This window comes from Scyliorhinus canicula, chromosome 6, assembly GCF_902713615.1.
Source record: "Scyliorhinus canicula chromosome 6, sScyCan1.1, whole genome shotgun sequence".
NCBI classification, from domain to species: domain Eukaryota; kingdom Metazoa; phylum Chordata; class Chondrichthyes; order Carcharhiniformes; family Scyliorhinidae; genus Scyliorhinus; species Scyliorhinus canicula.
The window spans coordinates 190,718,017-190,735,122 of NC_052151.1; the positions used below are offsets into that span (position 1 = coordinate 190,718,017).

The 17,106-nt window shown below is 45.6% G+C and overlaps 1 protein-coding gene across 1 annotated transcript in view; it reads right to left on the reverse strand.

The window, feature by feature from the left end:
- Nucleotides 1-1,230, reverse strand: part of LOC119967970 (collagen alpha-1(XIX) chain) — a 287,876-nt gene extending 286,646 nt beyond the window's left edge. The window contains exon 1 of the mRNA XM_038801071.1: nucleotides 1,118-1,230. The gene's annotated coding sequence lies outside the window, so the exon portion shown is untranslated. The remainder of the gene's footprint in view (nucleotides 1-1,117) is intronic.
- Nucleotides 1,231-17,106: the final 15,876 nt, after the last annotated feature.

The window sequence follows — 17,106 nt, forward strand, 5'->3', positions numbered from 1 at the left end:
AAAAGTCAGTGTCAGTAGTTGGCGACCATGACAGCAAGTCATTGTTGTAAAAACCCATGATCCATGACTTTTCGGGGAGGAAATGTGCTCTAGCCTCCATCCTAATGAACCTGTAACTTCAGATCCACGGCAATATAATGGACTCTGGGCTGCCCTCAGCTCAAGGCATTTCACTTGTCAATTTCCTTCCTCGGTGTAACTCTTCAATGTTCCATTTCCCCCTCTCATTCCATCCCTTACCCGCCTTCGCTTTTTCTATGTTTTGTTTGAACGCAACTCCCCTCCAAATTCCTTTCCAGTCTAAATCACCTCTTTGCAGATCAATGAACCTCTTTCGGCTGCTGCTGGCTCCTGACTCGCTGACATGTCAGTCTGCTGAGATTTCTCAATGAAACTTTAATCACCCAGGGAATGAGAGTTCAGCTTGGGGATGGGACTGGCCAGAAGGTGTGAATGTTAGCCCATCCGATCATATACTGACAGCCACAGATGCGAGACCAGAAGCAGGGCAGTGCCTGCCAAAGTTTGCAATTAAATACTCGCCTGAAACCCAATTAATACTTCGTGCAAGTTTAAAATAAAGAGCAAAGGAAACATCGCCCTTGCCAATACCGACCCAGCCGCTCTGGGTGAATGGACCCACTTATATAAACTGTCCCAAATGCTCCGAGACACGCTGAAATCTGAGATGCAAAATCTGGGGCCAGTTACAAATAATTTGGAGAAATGAATGGACGTGCAAGTGTGATGGTTTTCATGCAAATCGCAGCTAACCAATAAAATAACCCAAGCATAAAACGAAATTGCAAGGGACCACAGGAAATAGTAGCTGCGTGAGAGAATCACACAGTAATCAAAATAAAATCGGATATAGGTGGCATATCTTGTCAGTGAAATGGAGCTGACAGTTCGTGGCGGTGTTCAGTTACAGAACTTGCCTCCTGTTCTACTAATACCAATCTCCAGTAACGCGCGTCTCGCTGGCTACAGACCCATCTACTTAGTAAAGGGACAGTTTACTTCTGACAAAACCTAGGAGCTCAATAGAAAATTCCAACTTCATAGCGTGTGCCAACTGGTGGAATAATTCTCCTATCGACACAAAACAGGGGTTTACCTTGTGGGAGGATTCCTCAGTCTGCAAAATGCTCATCGGGTGAGGAAGATCGTTCAGCACGCCTCTTCACTATTGCCAAGGAGCCAGAGCGCCACTTGCCATTGACTGCGCCTGGACCCGAGATGTGTCCTTATTAGTCTACCGACCAGGCGGTGTGGGCAGACCCTCCCACTTACTACAGCAGCGTCCGCACAGGTCGCCCAGGATTCACACCCCTCGAGTCAGGATGCAGAAAGGAGAGGGCTGATGAGGGATAGAGATCAGCCCACATTTCCCGAAGCTCAGAAAACAGACGAACCTACACAAGAACAAGACTCCCAAAGAATACATATCAGACTTTCCCTACAGATATCACACAATCCGAATAAGACCTCTCCCCCAGCACAGATATCACACACACAGAAGAAAGCCCCTCTCCCCCAGCACAGATATCACACACTCAGATTAAAAACCCATCTCCAGCACAGATATCACACTCAGATTAAAAACCCAAATCCAGCACAGATATCACAAACTCAGAATAAAACCCCTCTCACCAGCACAGGTATAACACACTCAGAATAAAACCCCTCTCCCCAGCACAGATATCACACACTCAGAATAAAATCCCTCTTCGCAGTACAGGTATCACACACTCGGAATAAAACCCCTCTCCCCAGCACAGATATCACACAATAAGAATAAAATCCCTCCCCACAGCACAGATATCACACACACAGAATAAACCCCTCTCCCCAGCACAGATATCACACACTCAGATTAAAAACCCCCTCACCAGCACAGATATCACACACTCACAATAAAACCCCTCTCCCCAGCACATATCACACTCAGAATAAAACCCTCTCCCCAGCACGGATATCACACACTCAGAATAAAAGCCCTCTCCCCAGCACAGATATCACACACTCAGATTAAAATCCGTCTCCCCAAGCACAGATATCACACACTCAGATAAAACCCCTCCCCCCCAGCACAGATCTCACACACTCAGAATAAAACCTTCTCCCCAGCACAGATATCACACACTCAGAATAAAACCCCTCTCCCCAGCAAAGATATCACACACTCAGATTAAAAAACCCCTCCCCAAGCACAGATATCACACAATAAGAATAAAATCCCTCCCCACAGCACAGATATCACACACACAGAATAAACCACTCTCCCCAGCACAGATATCACACACAGAATAAAACCCCTGCCCCAGCACTGATATCACACACTCACAATAAAACCCCTCTCTCCAGCACAGATATCACAGTCAGCATAAAACCCCTTTCCCTAAGCACAGATAACACACACTCAGATTAAAACGCACCTCCCAAAGCACATATATCACACACTCAGAATAAAATCCCTCCCCACAGCACAGATATTACACTCAGAATAAAACCAGCCTCCCCAGCACAGATATCACACACTCAGAATAAACCCCTCTCCCCAGCACAGATGTCACACACTCAGAATAAACCCCTCTCCCCAGCACAGATGTCACACACTCAGAATAATCCCCTCTCCCCAGCACTGATATCACACACTCTGAATAAAACCCCTCCCCCCAGCACAGATCTCACACACACAGAATAAAACATCTCTCCCCAGCACAGATATCACACACAGAATAAAACCCCTCTCCCAGCACAGATATCACACACAGAATAAAACCCCTCTCCCCAGCACAGATATCACAAACTCAGAATAAACCCCTCTCCCCAGCACAGATATCACAAACTCAGAATAAAACCCTCTCCCCAGCACGGATATCACACACTCAGAATAAAGCCCCTCCCCCCAGCACAGATCTCACACACTCAGAATAAAACCTTCTCCCCAGCACAGATATCACACACTCAGAATAAAACCCCTCCCCCCAGCACAGATCTCACACACACAGAATAAAACATCTCTCCCCAGCACAGATATCACACACTCAGAATAAAACCCCACTCCCCAGCACAGATATCACACACTCAGAATAAAACCCCTCTCACCAGCACAGATATCACACACTCAGAATAAAACCCCTCTCCCCAGCACAGATATGACACACTCAGAAGAAACCCCTCTCCCCAGCACAGGTATCACACACTCAGAATAAAACCCCTCTCACCAGCACAGATATCACACACAGACTAAAACCCTCTCACCAGCACAGGTATCACACACTCAGAATTAAACCCCTCTCCCCCAGCACAGATATCACACACTCAGAATAAAACTCCTCTCCCAGCACTGATATCACATACTCAGAATAAAATCCCTCTCCCCCAGCACAGATATCACACACTCAGAATAAAACCCCTCTCCCAGCACAAATATCTGACACTTAAAATGAAGCCCCTCTCCCAGCACAGATATCACATACTCAGAATAAAACCCCTCTTCCCAGCACAGATATCACACATCCAGAATAAAAGACCTCGTCCAGACACAGATATCACACATCCAGAATAAAAGCCCTCGTCCCAGCACAGATATCACAAACTCAGAATAAAACCCCTCTCCCCCAGCACAGTTATCACACACTCTGAATAAAACTCCTCTCCCCCAGTACAGATATCACACACTCAGAATAAAACCCCTCTCCCCAGCACAGATATCGCACATTCAGAATAAAACCCCTCTCCGCAGCACAGATATCACACACTCAGAATAAAACGCCTCTCCCCAGCACCGATATCACACACTCAGAATAAAACCCATCTCCCCAGCACAGATATCACACACTCAGTAGAAAACCCCTCTCCCCCAGCACATATATCACACACTCAGAATGAAACCCCTCTCCCCAGCACAGATATCACATACTCAGAATAAAATCCCTCAACCCAGAACAGATATGACACACGCAGAATAAATCCCCCCTCCCAGCACAGATATCACACTCAGAATAAACCCCTCTCCCAGCATAAATTTCACACACTCAGAATAAATCCCCTCTCCCGAGCACAGATATCACACACTCAGAATAAAACCCCTCTCCCCAGCGCATATGTCACACACTCAGAATAAAACCCCTGTCACCAGCACAGATATCACACACTCAGAATAAAACCCTTCTCCCCAGCACAGATATCACGCACACAGAATAAACCACTCTCCCAGCACAAATATCTGACACTTCGAATAAAACCACTCTCCCAGCACAGATATAACATACTCAGAATAAAACCCCTCTCCCCAGCACAGATGTCACACACTCAGAATAAAACCCCCCTTCCCAGCACAGATATCACAGGCTCAGGCTAAAACTCCTCTCCCTCAGCACACATATCACACACTCAAAATAAAACCCCTCTCACCAGCACAGACATCACACACAGAATAAACCCCGCTCCCAGCACAGATATCGCACACTCAGAATAAAACCCCTCTCCCAGCACAAATATCACGTACTCAGAATAAAACCACTCTCCCCAGCGCAGAAAGAACACACTCAGAATAAAACCCCTCTCCCAGCACAAATATCACACACTCAGAATAAACCACTCTCCCCAGCACAAATATCACACACTGAGAATAAACTCCTCTCCCAGCACAAATATCACACACTCAGAATAAACCCCTCTCCCCAGCGCAGATACCACACAGTCAGAATAAACTCCTCTCCGAGCACAAATATCACATAATCAGAATATACCACTCTCCCCAGCACAATATCACACACTCAGAATAAATCCCCACTCCCCAGCGCAGATATCACACACTCAGAATAAAACCCCTGTCCCCAGCACAGATATCACACATCCAGAATAAAAGCCCTCGTCCCAGCACAGATACCACACTCAGAATACACCCCTCTCCCAGCACAAATATCACAAACTCAGAATAAATCTCCTCTCCCCCAGCACAGATATCACACACTCAGAATAATCCCCTCTCCCCAGCACAGATATCACACACAGAATAAAACCCCTGTCCCCAGCACAGATATCACACACTCAGAATAAAACCCTTCTCCCCAGCACAGATATTACGCACACAGAATAAACCCCTCTCCCAGCACAAATATCTGACACTTCGAATAAAAGCACTCATCCCAGCACAGATATCATACACTCAGAATAAAGACCCCTCTTCCCAGCACAGATGTCACACACTCAGAATAAAACCCCTGCCCCCAGCACAAATATCACATACTCAGAATAAACCACTCTCCCCAGTACAGATATCACACACTCAGAATAAAACCCCTCTCCCCAGCACAGATATCACACACTCAGAATAAACTCCTCTCCCCAGCACAGACATCACACACTCAGAATAAAACCCCTGTCCACAGCACAGATATCACACACTCAGAATAAAATCCCTCTCCCCAGCACAGATATCACATACTCATAATAAAACCCCTCTCCCCAGCGCATATATCACACACTCAGAATAAAACCCCTGTCCCCAGCACAGATATCACACACTCAGAATAAAACCCTTCTCCCCAGCACAGATATCACGCACACAGAATAAACCCCTCTCCCAGCACAAAAATCTGACACTTCGAATAAAAGCACTCATCCCAGCACAGATATCACACACTCAGAATAAAACCCCTCTCCCCAGCACAGATATCACACTCAGAATAAACCCCTCTCCCAGCATAAATTTCACACACTCAGAATAAATCCCCTCTCCCGAGCACAGATATCACACAGTCAGAATAAACCCCTCTCCCCAGCGCATATATCACACACTCAGAATAAAACCCCTGTCACCAGCACAGATATCACACACTCAGAATAAAACCTTTCTCCCCAGCACAGATATCACACACTCAGAATAAAACCTTTCTCCCCAGCACAGATATCACGCACACAGAATAAACCCCTCTCCCAGCACAAATATCTGACACTTCGAATAAAACCACTCTCCCAGCACATATATCACATACTCAGAATAAAACTCCTCATCCCAGCACAGATATCACACACTCAGAATAAAAACCCCTCTCCCCAGCACAGATGTCACACACTCAGAATACAACTCCTCTTCCAAGCACATAGATCACACACACAGAATAAAACACCTCTCCCCAGCACAGATATCACACACAAAGAATAAACCCCTCTCATCAGCACAGATATCACACATTCAGAATAAATCTCCACTCCACAGCACAGATATCACACACTCAGAATAAAACCCCTCTTCCCAGCACAGATATCACAGACTCAGGCTAAAACTCCTCTCCCCCAGCACACATATCACACACTTAGAATAAAACCACTCTCCCAGCACAGATATCACAGACTCAGAATAAAACGACTCTCCCCAGCGCAGAAAGAACACACTCAGAATAAAACCCCTCTCCCAGCACAAATATCGCACACTCAGAATAAAACCCCTCTCCCAGCACAAATATCACACACTCAGAATAAAACCCCTCTCCCAGCACAGATATCGCACACTCAGAATAAAACCCCTCTCCCAGCACAAATATCACATACTCAGAATAAAACCACTCTCCCCAGCGCAGAAAGAACACACTCAGAATAAAACCCCTCTCCCCAGCGCATATATCACACACTCAGAATAAAACCCCTGTCACCAGCACAGATATCACGCATACAGAATAAACCCCTCTCCCAGCACAAATATCTGACACTTCGAATAAAACCACTCTCCCAGCACAGATATCACATACTCAGAATAAAACTCCTCATCCCAGCACAGATATCACACACTCAGAATAAAACCCCTCTTCCCAGCACATATATCACAGAATCAGGCTAAAACTCCTCTCCCCAGCACACATATCACACACAGAAAAAAACCCTCTCCCAGCACAGATATCACACACAGAATAAACCCCTCTCCCAGCACAAATACCTCACACTTAGAATAAAACCCCTCTCCCAGCACAGATATCGCACACTCAGAATAAAACCCCTCTCCCAGCACAGATATCACGCACACAGAATAAACCCCTCTCCCAGCACAGATATCACACACAGAATAAACCCCTCTCCCAGCACAAATACCTCACACTTAGAATAAAACCCCTCTCCCAGCACAGATATCACATACTCAGAATAAAACCACTCTCCCCAGCACAAATATCACGCACACAGAATAAACACCTCTCCCCAGCACAGATTTCACACACTCAGAATAAAACCCCTCTGCCAGCACAAATATCGCACACTCAGAATAAAACCCCTCTCCCAGCACAAATATCACACACTCAGAATAAAACCCCTCTCCCCAGCACAGATTTCACACACTCAGAATAAACCCCTCTCCCCAGCACAGATATCACACACACAGAATAAACACCTCTCCCAGCACAAATATCTGACACTTCGAATAAAACCACTCTCCCAGCACATATATCACATACTCAGAATAAAACTCCTCATCCCAGCACAAAAATCACACACACAGAATAAAACTCCTCTCCCCAGCACAGATATCACACACAAAGAATAAACCCCTCTCACCAGCACAGATATCACACATTCAGAATAAATCTCCACTCCACAGCACAGATATCACACACTCAGAATAAAACCTCTCTGCCCAGCACAGATATCACAGACTCAGGCTAAAACTCCTCTCCCCCAGCACACATATCACACTCAGAATAAAACCCCTCTCCCAGCACAAATATCACACACTCAGCATAAAACCCCTCTCCCCAGCACAGACATCATACACAGAATAAACCCCTCTCCCAGCACAAATATCACACATTCAGAATAAATCTCCACTCCACAGCACAGATATCACACACTCAGAATAAAACCTCTCTTCCCAGCACAGATATCACAGACTCAGGCTAAAACTCCTCTCCCCCAGCACACATATCACACTCAGAATAAAACCCCTCTCCCAGCACAAATATCACACACTCAGCATAAAACCCCTCTCCCCAGCACAGACATCATACACAGAATAAACCCCTCTCCCAGCACAAATACCTCACACTTAGAATAAAACCACTCTCCCAGCACAGAAAGAACACACTCAGAATAAAACCCCTCTCCCAGCACAAATATCACACACTCAGAATAAAACCCCTCTCCCCAGCGCAGATACACACACTCAGAATAAACTCCTCTCCCAGCACAAATATCACACACTCAGAATAAAACCCCTGTCCCCAGCACAGGTATCACACACTCAGAATAAAACTCTTCTCCCCAGCACAGATATCACACACACAGAATAAAACCCCTGTCCACAGCACAGATATCACGCACACAGAATAAACCCCTCTCCCAGCACAAATATCTGACACTTCGAATAAAAGCACTCATCCCAGCACAGATATCATACACTCAGAATAAAAACCCCTTTCCCCAGCACAGATGTCACACACTCAGAATAAAACATCTCTCCCCAGCACAGATATCACACACTCAGAATAAAACCCCACTCCCCAGCACAGATATCACACACTCAGAATAAAACCCCTCTCACCAGCACAGATATCACACACTCAGAATAAAACCCCTCTCCCCAGCACAGATATGACACACTCAGAAGAAACCCCTCTCCCCAGCACAGGTATCACACACTCAGAATAAAACCCCTCTCACCAGCACAGATATCACACACAGACTAAAACCCTCTCACCAGCACAGGTATCACACACTCAGAATTAAACCCCTCTCCCCCAGCACAGATATCACACACTCAGAATAAAACTCCTCTCCCAGCACTGATATCACATACTCAGAATAAAATCCCTCTCCCCCAGCACAGATATCACACACTCAGAATAAAACCCCTCCTCCAGCACAGATATCACACACTCAGAATAAAACCCCTCTCCCAGCACAAATATCTGACACTTAAAATGAAGCCCCTCTCCCAGCACAGATATCACATACTCAGAATAAAACCCCTCTTCCCAGCACAGATATCACACATCCAGAATAAAAGACCTCGTCCAGACACAGATATCACACATCCAGAATAAAAGCCCTCGTCCCAGCACAGATATCACAAACTCAGAATAAAACCCCTCTCCCCCAGCACAGTTATCACACACTCTGAATAAAACTCCTCTCCCCCAGTACAGATATCACACACTCAGAATAAAACCCCTCTCCCCAGCACAGATATCGCACATTCAGAATAAAACCCCTCTCCGCAGCACAGATATCACACACTCAGAATAAAACGCCTCTCCCCAGCACCGATATCACACACTCAGAATAAAACCCCTCTCCCCAGCACAGATCTCACACACACAGAATAAAACCCATCTCCCCAGCACAGATATCACACACTCAGTAGAAAACCCCTCTCCCCCAGCACATATATCACACACTCAGAATGAAACCCCTCTCCCCAGCACAGATATCACATACTCAGAATAAAATCCCTCAACCCAGAACAGATATGACACACGCAGAATAAATCCCCCCTCCCAGCACAGATATCACACTCAGAATAAACCCCTCTCCCAGCATAAATTTCACACACTCAGAATAAATCCCCTCTCCCGAGCACAGATATCACACACTCAGAATAAAACCCCTCTCCCCAGCGCATATGTCACACACTCAGAATAAAACCCCTGTCACCAGCACAGATATCACACACTCAGAATAAAACCCTTCTCCCCAGCACAGATATCACGCACACAGAATAAACCACTCTTCCAGCACAAATATCTGACACTTCGAATAAAACCACTCTCCCAGCACAGATATAACATACTCAGAATAAAACCCCTCTCCCCAGCACAGATGTCACACACTCAGAATAAAACCCCTCTTCCCAGCACAGATATCACAGACTCAGGCTAAATCTCCTCTCCCTCAGCACAGATATCACACACAGAATAAAACCCCTCTCCCCAGCACAGATCGCACATTCAGAATAAAACCCCTCTCTGCAGCACAGATATCACACACTCAGAATAAAACCCCTCTCCCCAGCACCGATATCACACACTCAGAATAAGACCCCTCTCCCCAGCACAGATATCATACACAGAATAAAACACCTCTCCCCAGCACAGATATCACACACTCAGTATAAAACCCCTGTCCCCAGCAAAGATATCACACACAGAATAAAACCCTCTCCGCAGCACATATATCACACACTCAGAATGAAACCCCTCTCCCCAGCACAGATATCACATACTCAGAATAAAATCTTTCAACCCAAAACAGATATAACACACCATAAGACCATAAGACATAGGAGCGGAAGTAAGGCCATTCGGCCCATCGAGTCCACTCCACCATTCAATCATGGTTGATTTCAACTCCATTTACCCGCTCTCTCCCCATAGCCCTTAATTCCTCGAGAAATCAAGAATTTATCAATTTCTGTCTTAAAGACACTCAATGTCCCGGCCTCCACCGCCCTCTGTGGCAATGAATTCCACAGACCTACCACTCTCTGGCTGAAGAAATTTCTCCTCATCTCTGTTCTAAAATGACTCCCTTTTATTCTAAGGCTGTGCCCCCGCGTCCTAGTCTCCCCTGCTAATGGAAACAACTTCCCTACGTCCATCCTATCCAAGCCATTCATTATCTTGTACGTTTCTATTAGATCTCCCCTCAACCTCCTAAACTCCAATGAATATAATCCCACGATCCTCAGACGTTCATCGTATGTTAAGCCTACCATTCGTGGGATCATCCGTGTGAATCTCCGCTGGACCCGCTCCAGTGCCAGTATGTCCTTCCTGAGGTGTGGGGCCCAAAATTGCTCACAGTATTCTAAATGGGGCCTAACTAGTGCTTTATAAAGCCTCAGAAGTACATCCCTGCTTTTATATTCCAAGCCTCTTGAGATAAATGACAACATTACATTTGCTTTCTTAATTACGGACTCAACCTGCAAGTTTACCTTTAGAGAATCCTGGACTAGGACTCCCAAGTCCCTTTGCACTTTAGCATTATGAATTTTGTCACCGTTTAGAAAATAGTCCATGCCTCTATTCTTTTTTCCAAAGTGCAAGACCTCGCACTTGCCCACGTTGAATTTCATCAGCCACTTCTTGGACCATTCTCCTAAACTGTCTAAATCTTTCTGCAGCCTCCCCACCTCCTCAATACTACCTGCCCCTCCACCTATCTTTGTATCATCTGCAAACTTGGCCAGAATGCCCCCAGTCCCGTCATCTAGATCGTTAATATATAAAGAGAACAGCTGTGGCCCCAACACTGAACCCTGCGGGACACCACTTGTCACCGGTTGCCATTCCGAAAAAGAACCTTTTATCCCAACTCTCTGCCTTCTGTCTGACAGCCAATCGTCAATCCATGTTAGTACCTTGCCTCGAATACCATGGGCCCTTATTTTACTCAGCAGTCTCCCGTGAGGCACCTTGTCAAAGGCCTTTTGGAAGTCAAGATAGATAACATCCATTGGCTCTCCTTGGTCTAACCTATTTGTTATCTCTTCAAAGAACTCTAACAGGTTTGTCAGGCACGACCTCCCCTTACTAAATCCATGCTGACTTGTCCTAATCCGACCCTGCACTTCCAAGAATTTAGAAATCTCATCCTTAACGATGGATTCTAGAATTTTGCCAACAACCGAGGTTAGGCTAATTGGCCTATAATTTTCCATCTTTTTTCTTGTTCCCTTCTTGAACAGGGGGGTTACAACAGCGATTTTCCAATCCTCTGGGACTTTCCCTGATTCCAGTGACTTTTGAAAGATCATAACTAACGCCTCCACTATTTCTTCAGCTATCTCCTTTAGAACTCTAGGATGTAGCCCATCTGGGCCCGGAGATTTATCAATTTTCAGACCTTTTAGTTTCTCTAGCACCTTTTCCTTTGTGATGGCAACCATATTCAACTCTGCCCCCTGACTTTCCTGAATTGTTGGGATATTACTCATGTCTTCTACTGTGAAGACTGACGCAAAGTACTTATTAAGTTCCTCAGCTATTTCCTTGTCTCCCATCACTAGATTACCAGCTTCATTTTGGAGCGGCCCAATGTCTACTTTTGCCTCCCGTTTGTTTTTAATGTATTTAAAGAAACTTTTACTATCATTCCTAATGTTACTGGCTAGCCTACCTTCATATTTGATCCTCTCCTTCCTTATTTCTCTCTTTGTTATCCTCTGTTTGGTTTTGTAGCCTTCCCAATCTTCTGACTTCCCACTACTCTTTGCCACATTATAGGCTCTCTCTTTTGCCTTGATGCATTCCCTGACTTCCTTTGTCAGCCATGGCTGCCTAATCCTCCCTCTGATAACCTTTCTTTTCTTTGAGATGAACCTCTGCACTGTGTCCTCAATTACTCCCAGAAACTCCTGCCATTGCTGTTCTACTGTCTTTCCCACTAGGCTCTGCTTCCAGTCGATTTTCGTCAGTTCCTCCCTCATGCGCCTGTAATTACCTTTATTTAACTGTAAAACCTTTACATCTGATTCTACCTTCCTTCTTTCAAATTTCAGACTGAATTCTACCATATTATGATCACTGCTTCCTAAGTGTTCCCTTACTTTAAGATCTTTTATCAATTCTGGCTCATTACATAACACTAAGTCCAGAATAGCCTGTTCCCTCGTGGGCTCCATCACAAGCTGTTCCAAAAAGCCATCCTGTAAACATTCAATGAATTCCCTTTCTTTGGGTCCACTGGCAACATTATTTACCCAGTCCACCTGCATATTGAAGTCCCCCATGATCACTGTGACCTTGCCTTTCTGACATGCCCTTTCTATTTCGTGGTGCATTTTGTGCCCCTGGTCCTGACCACTGTCAGGAGGCCTGTACATAACTCCCATTATGGTTTTTTTGCCTTTGTGGTTCCTCAACTCTACCCACACAGACTCCACATCGTCTGACCCTATGTCGTTTAGTGCTATTGATTTAATTTCATTTCTAATTAACAAGGCAACCCCGCCCCCTCTACCCACCTCTCTGTCTTTTCGATAGGTTGTAAATCCCTGGATGTTTAACTGCCAGTCCTGAACCCCCTGCAACCATGTCTCTGTGATGCCTACCACATCATACCTGCCAGTCACAATCTGGGCCACAAGCTCATCTACCTTGTTCCGTACACTGCGGGCATTTAAATATAGCACCTTTAATTCCCTATTGACTGTCCCTTTTTGTTTTCTTAGTGTGGTGGACCTTGGTTTACTGAGCCTTTCCATACACTGTGTCATATTTTGTGAGATGGGGACTATCGTAACCTCTCCTGAGCTCTGTCTTTTCGTGATTTTTTGTAATCCTAAGCAGCTACGCTTCCCACTGATTCCTTCACCTCTTGGTTCCCTGACTTTCCCTTCCCCCCCAATCTCTAGTTTAAAGTCCTATTGACCACCCTATTTACTCTTTTCGCCAGAACACTGGTCCCAGCTCGGTTCAGGTGGAGACCATCCCAACGGTATAGGTCCCCCCTGTCCCAAAACTGATGCCAGTGTCCCATGAAAAGGAACCCCTCTTTCCCACACCACTCTTTCAGCCACGTGTTAACTTCCCTTATTCTTGCCTCCCTATGCCAATTTGCACGTGGCTCGGGCAGTAATCCGGAGATTATGACCCTTGAGGACCTGTTTTTTAATTTGAATCCTAACTCTTTATAATCTCTAAACAGGTCCTCTTTCCTAGACTTGCCTAAGTTGTTGGTACCGACATGGACCCCAACAACTGGATCCTCCCCCTCCCTCTCCAATATCCTTTCAAGCCGGTCAGAGATGTCCCGCACCCTAGCACCGGGCAGGCAACATACCATGCGGGACCCTCTATCCTGCTCACAAAGGATACTATCTATCCCTCTGATAATAGAATCCCCTACAACTACAACTTGCCTATTTACTTCCTCCCCTTGAATGGCCTGCTGAACCATGGTGCCTTGGTCAGCTGACACACGCAGAATAAATCCCTCCCTCTCCCAGCACATATATCACACACAGAATAAAACCCCTCTCCCCAGCATAGATATCACACACAGAATAAAACCCCTCTCCCCAGCACAGATATCACACACTCAGAATAAATCCTTCTCCCCAAGCACAGGTATCACACACTCAGAAAAAAAACCCTCACCCCAGCACAGGTATCACACACTCAGAATAAAATCCCTCAACCCAGAACAGATATGACACATGCAGATCAAATCCCCTCTCTCCCAGCACAGATATCACACACTCAGAATAAAATCCCTTTGCCCGAGCACAGATATCACACACTCAGAATAAAACCCCTCTCCCCAGCACAGATGTCACACACTCAGAATAAAAATCCCCTCCCGAGCACAGATATCACACACTCAGATTAAACCCCTCTCCCCAGCACAGATATCACACAATCAGAATAAAACCCCTTTCCCTGGCACAGATATCACACACTCAAAATAAAACCCATCTCCCCCAGCACAGATATCACACACTCAGAATAAACCCTTCTCCCCAGCACAGATATCACACACACAGAATAAAACTCCTCTCCCAGCACAAAAATCACACACACAGAATAAATCCCTCTCTCCTGCACAGATATCACACATTCAGAATAAATCTCCTTTGCACAGCACAGATATCACACACTCAGAATAAACCCCTCTCCCCAGCACAGACATCACAGACTCAGAATAAAACCCCTCTCCCAGGCACAGACATCACACACTCAGAATAAACCCCTCTCCCCCAGCACAGATATCACACACAGAATAAACCCCTCTCCCAGCACAAATACCTCACACTTAGAATAAAACCCCTCTCCCAGCACAGATATTGCACACTCAGAATAAAACCCCTCTCCCAGCACAAATATAACATACTCAGAATAAAACCACTCTCCCCAGCACAGATATCACACACTCAGAATAAAACCCCTCTCCCAGCACAAATATCACACACTCAGCATAAAACCCCTCTCCCCAGCGCAGATACACACACTCAGAATAAACTCCTCTCCCAGCACAGATATCACACAGTTCAGAATAAAACCCCTTTCCCGAGCACAGATATCACACACTCAGAATAAAATCCCTCTCCCCAGCACAGATATCACACACTCAGAATAAAACCCCTGTCCACAGCACAGATATCACACACTCAGAATAAAATGCCTCTCCCCAGCACAGATATCACACACTCAGAGTAAAACCCCTGTCCACAGCACAGATATCACACACTCAGAATAAAACCCTTCTCCCAGCACAAATATCTGACACTTCGAATAAAAACACTCATCCCAGCACAGATATCACACACTCAGAATAAAAACCCCTCTCCCCAGCACAGATGTCACACACTCAGAATAAAAATACCCTCCCGAGCACAGATATCACACACTCAGATTAAGCCCCTCTCCCCAGCACAGATATCACACAATCAGAATAAAACCCCTTTCCCTGGCACAGATATCACACACTCAAAATAAAACCCATCTCCCCCAGCACAGATATCACACACTCAGAATGAACCCCTCTCCCCAGCACAGATATCACACAGAATAAAACCCCTTTGCCCAGCACAGATATCACACATCCAGAATAAAAAACCCCTCCCCAGCACAGATATCACACAATCAGAATATATCCTTCTCCCCAAGGTCAGATATCACACACTCAGAATTAAACCCCTCTCCGCAGCACAGATATCACACACTCAGAATAAAACCCTCTCCCCAGCACAGATATTACATACTCAGAATAAAACCCTTCTCCCAGCACACATATCACACACACATTTTAAAACCCCTCTCCCAGCACAAATATCACACACTCAGAATAAAACTCCACTCCCCAGCACTGATATCACACTCAGAATAAAACCCCTCTCCCAGCTCAAATATCACACAGTTCAGAATAAAACCCCACCCCCAGCACAGATATCACACTCAGAATAAAACCCCTCTCCCCAGCACAGATATCACATACTCAGAATAAAACCCCTCTCCCCAGCACAGATATCACACAGTTCAGAATAAAACCCCTTTCCCTGGCACAGATATCACACACTCAAAATAAAACCCATCTCCCCCAGCACAGATATCACACAGAATAAAACCCCTTTGCCCAGCACGGATATCACACATCCAGAATAAAAGACCTCGTCCAGGCACAGATATCACACATCCAGAATAAAAGCCCTCGTCCCAGCACAGATATCACAAACTCAGAATAAAACCCCTCTCCCCCAGCACAGTTATCACACACTCTGAATAAAACTCCTCTCCCCCAGTACAGATATCACACACTCAGAATAAAACCCCTCTCCCCAGCACAGATATCACACACTCAGAATAAAACCCCTCTCCCCAGCACAGATATCACACACTCAGAATAAAACCCCTTTCCCCAGCACAGATATCACACACTCAGAATAAAACCCCTCTCCCCAGCACAGATGTCACACACTCAGAATAAAAATACCCTCCCGAGCACAGATATCACACACTCAGATTAAGCCCCTCTCCCCAGCACAGATATCACACAATCAGAATAAAACCCCTTTCCCTGGCACAGATATCACACACTCAAAATAAACCCATCTCCCCCAGCACAGATATCACACAGAATCAAACCCCTTTGCCCAGCACAGATATCACACATCCAGAATAAAAAACTCCTCCCCAGCACAGATATCACACAATCAGAATATATCCTTCTCCCCAAGGTCAGATATCACACACTCAGAATAAACCCCTCTCCTAGCACAGATATCACACACTCAGAATAAAACCCTCTCCCCAGCACAGATATTACACACTCAGAATAAAACCCTTCTCCCAGCACACATATCACACACACATTTTAAAACCCCTCTCCCAGCACAAATATCACACACTCAGAATAAAACTCCTCTCCCTAGCACAGATATCACACACACAGAATAAACCCCTCTCCCAGCTCAAATATCACACACTCAGAATAAAACCCCTCTCCCCAGCACAGGTATCACACACTCAGAATAAAAACCCCTCTCCCCAGCACAGATATCACACACTCAGAATAAAACCCCTCTCCCCAGCACAGATATCACACACTCAGAATAAAATCCCTCTCCCCAGCACAGATATCACACACTCAGAATAAAACCCCTCGCCC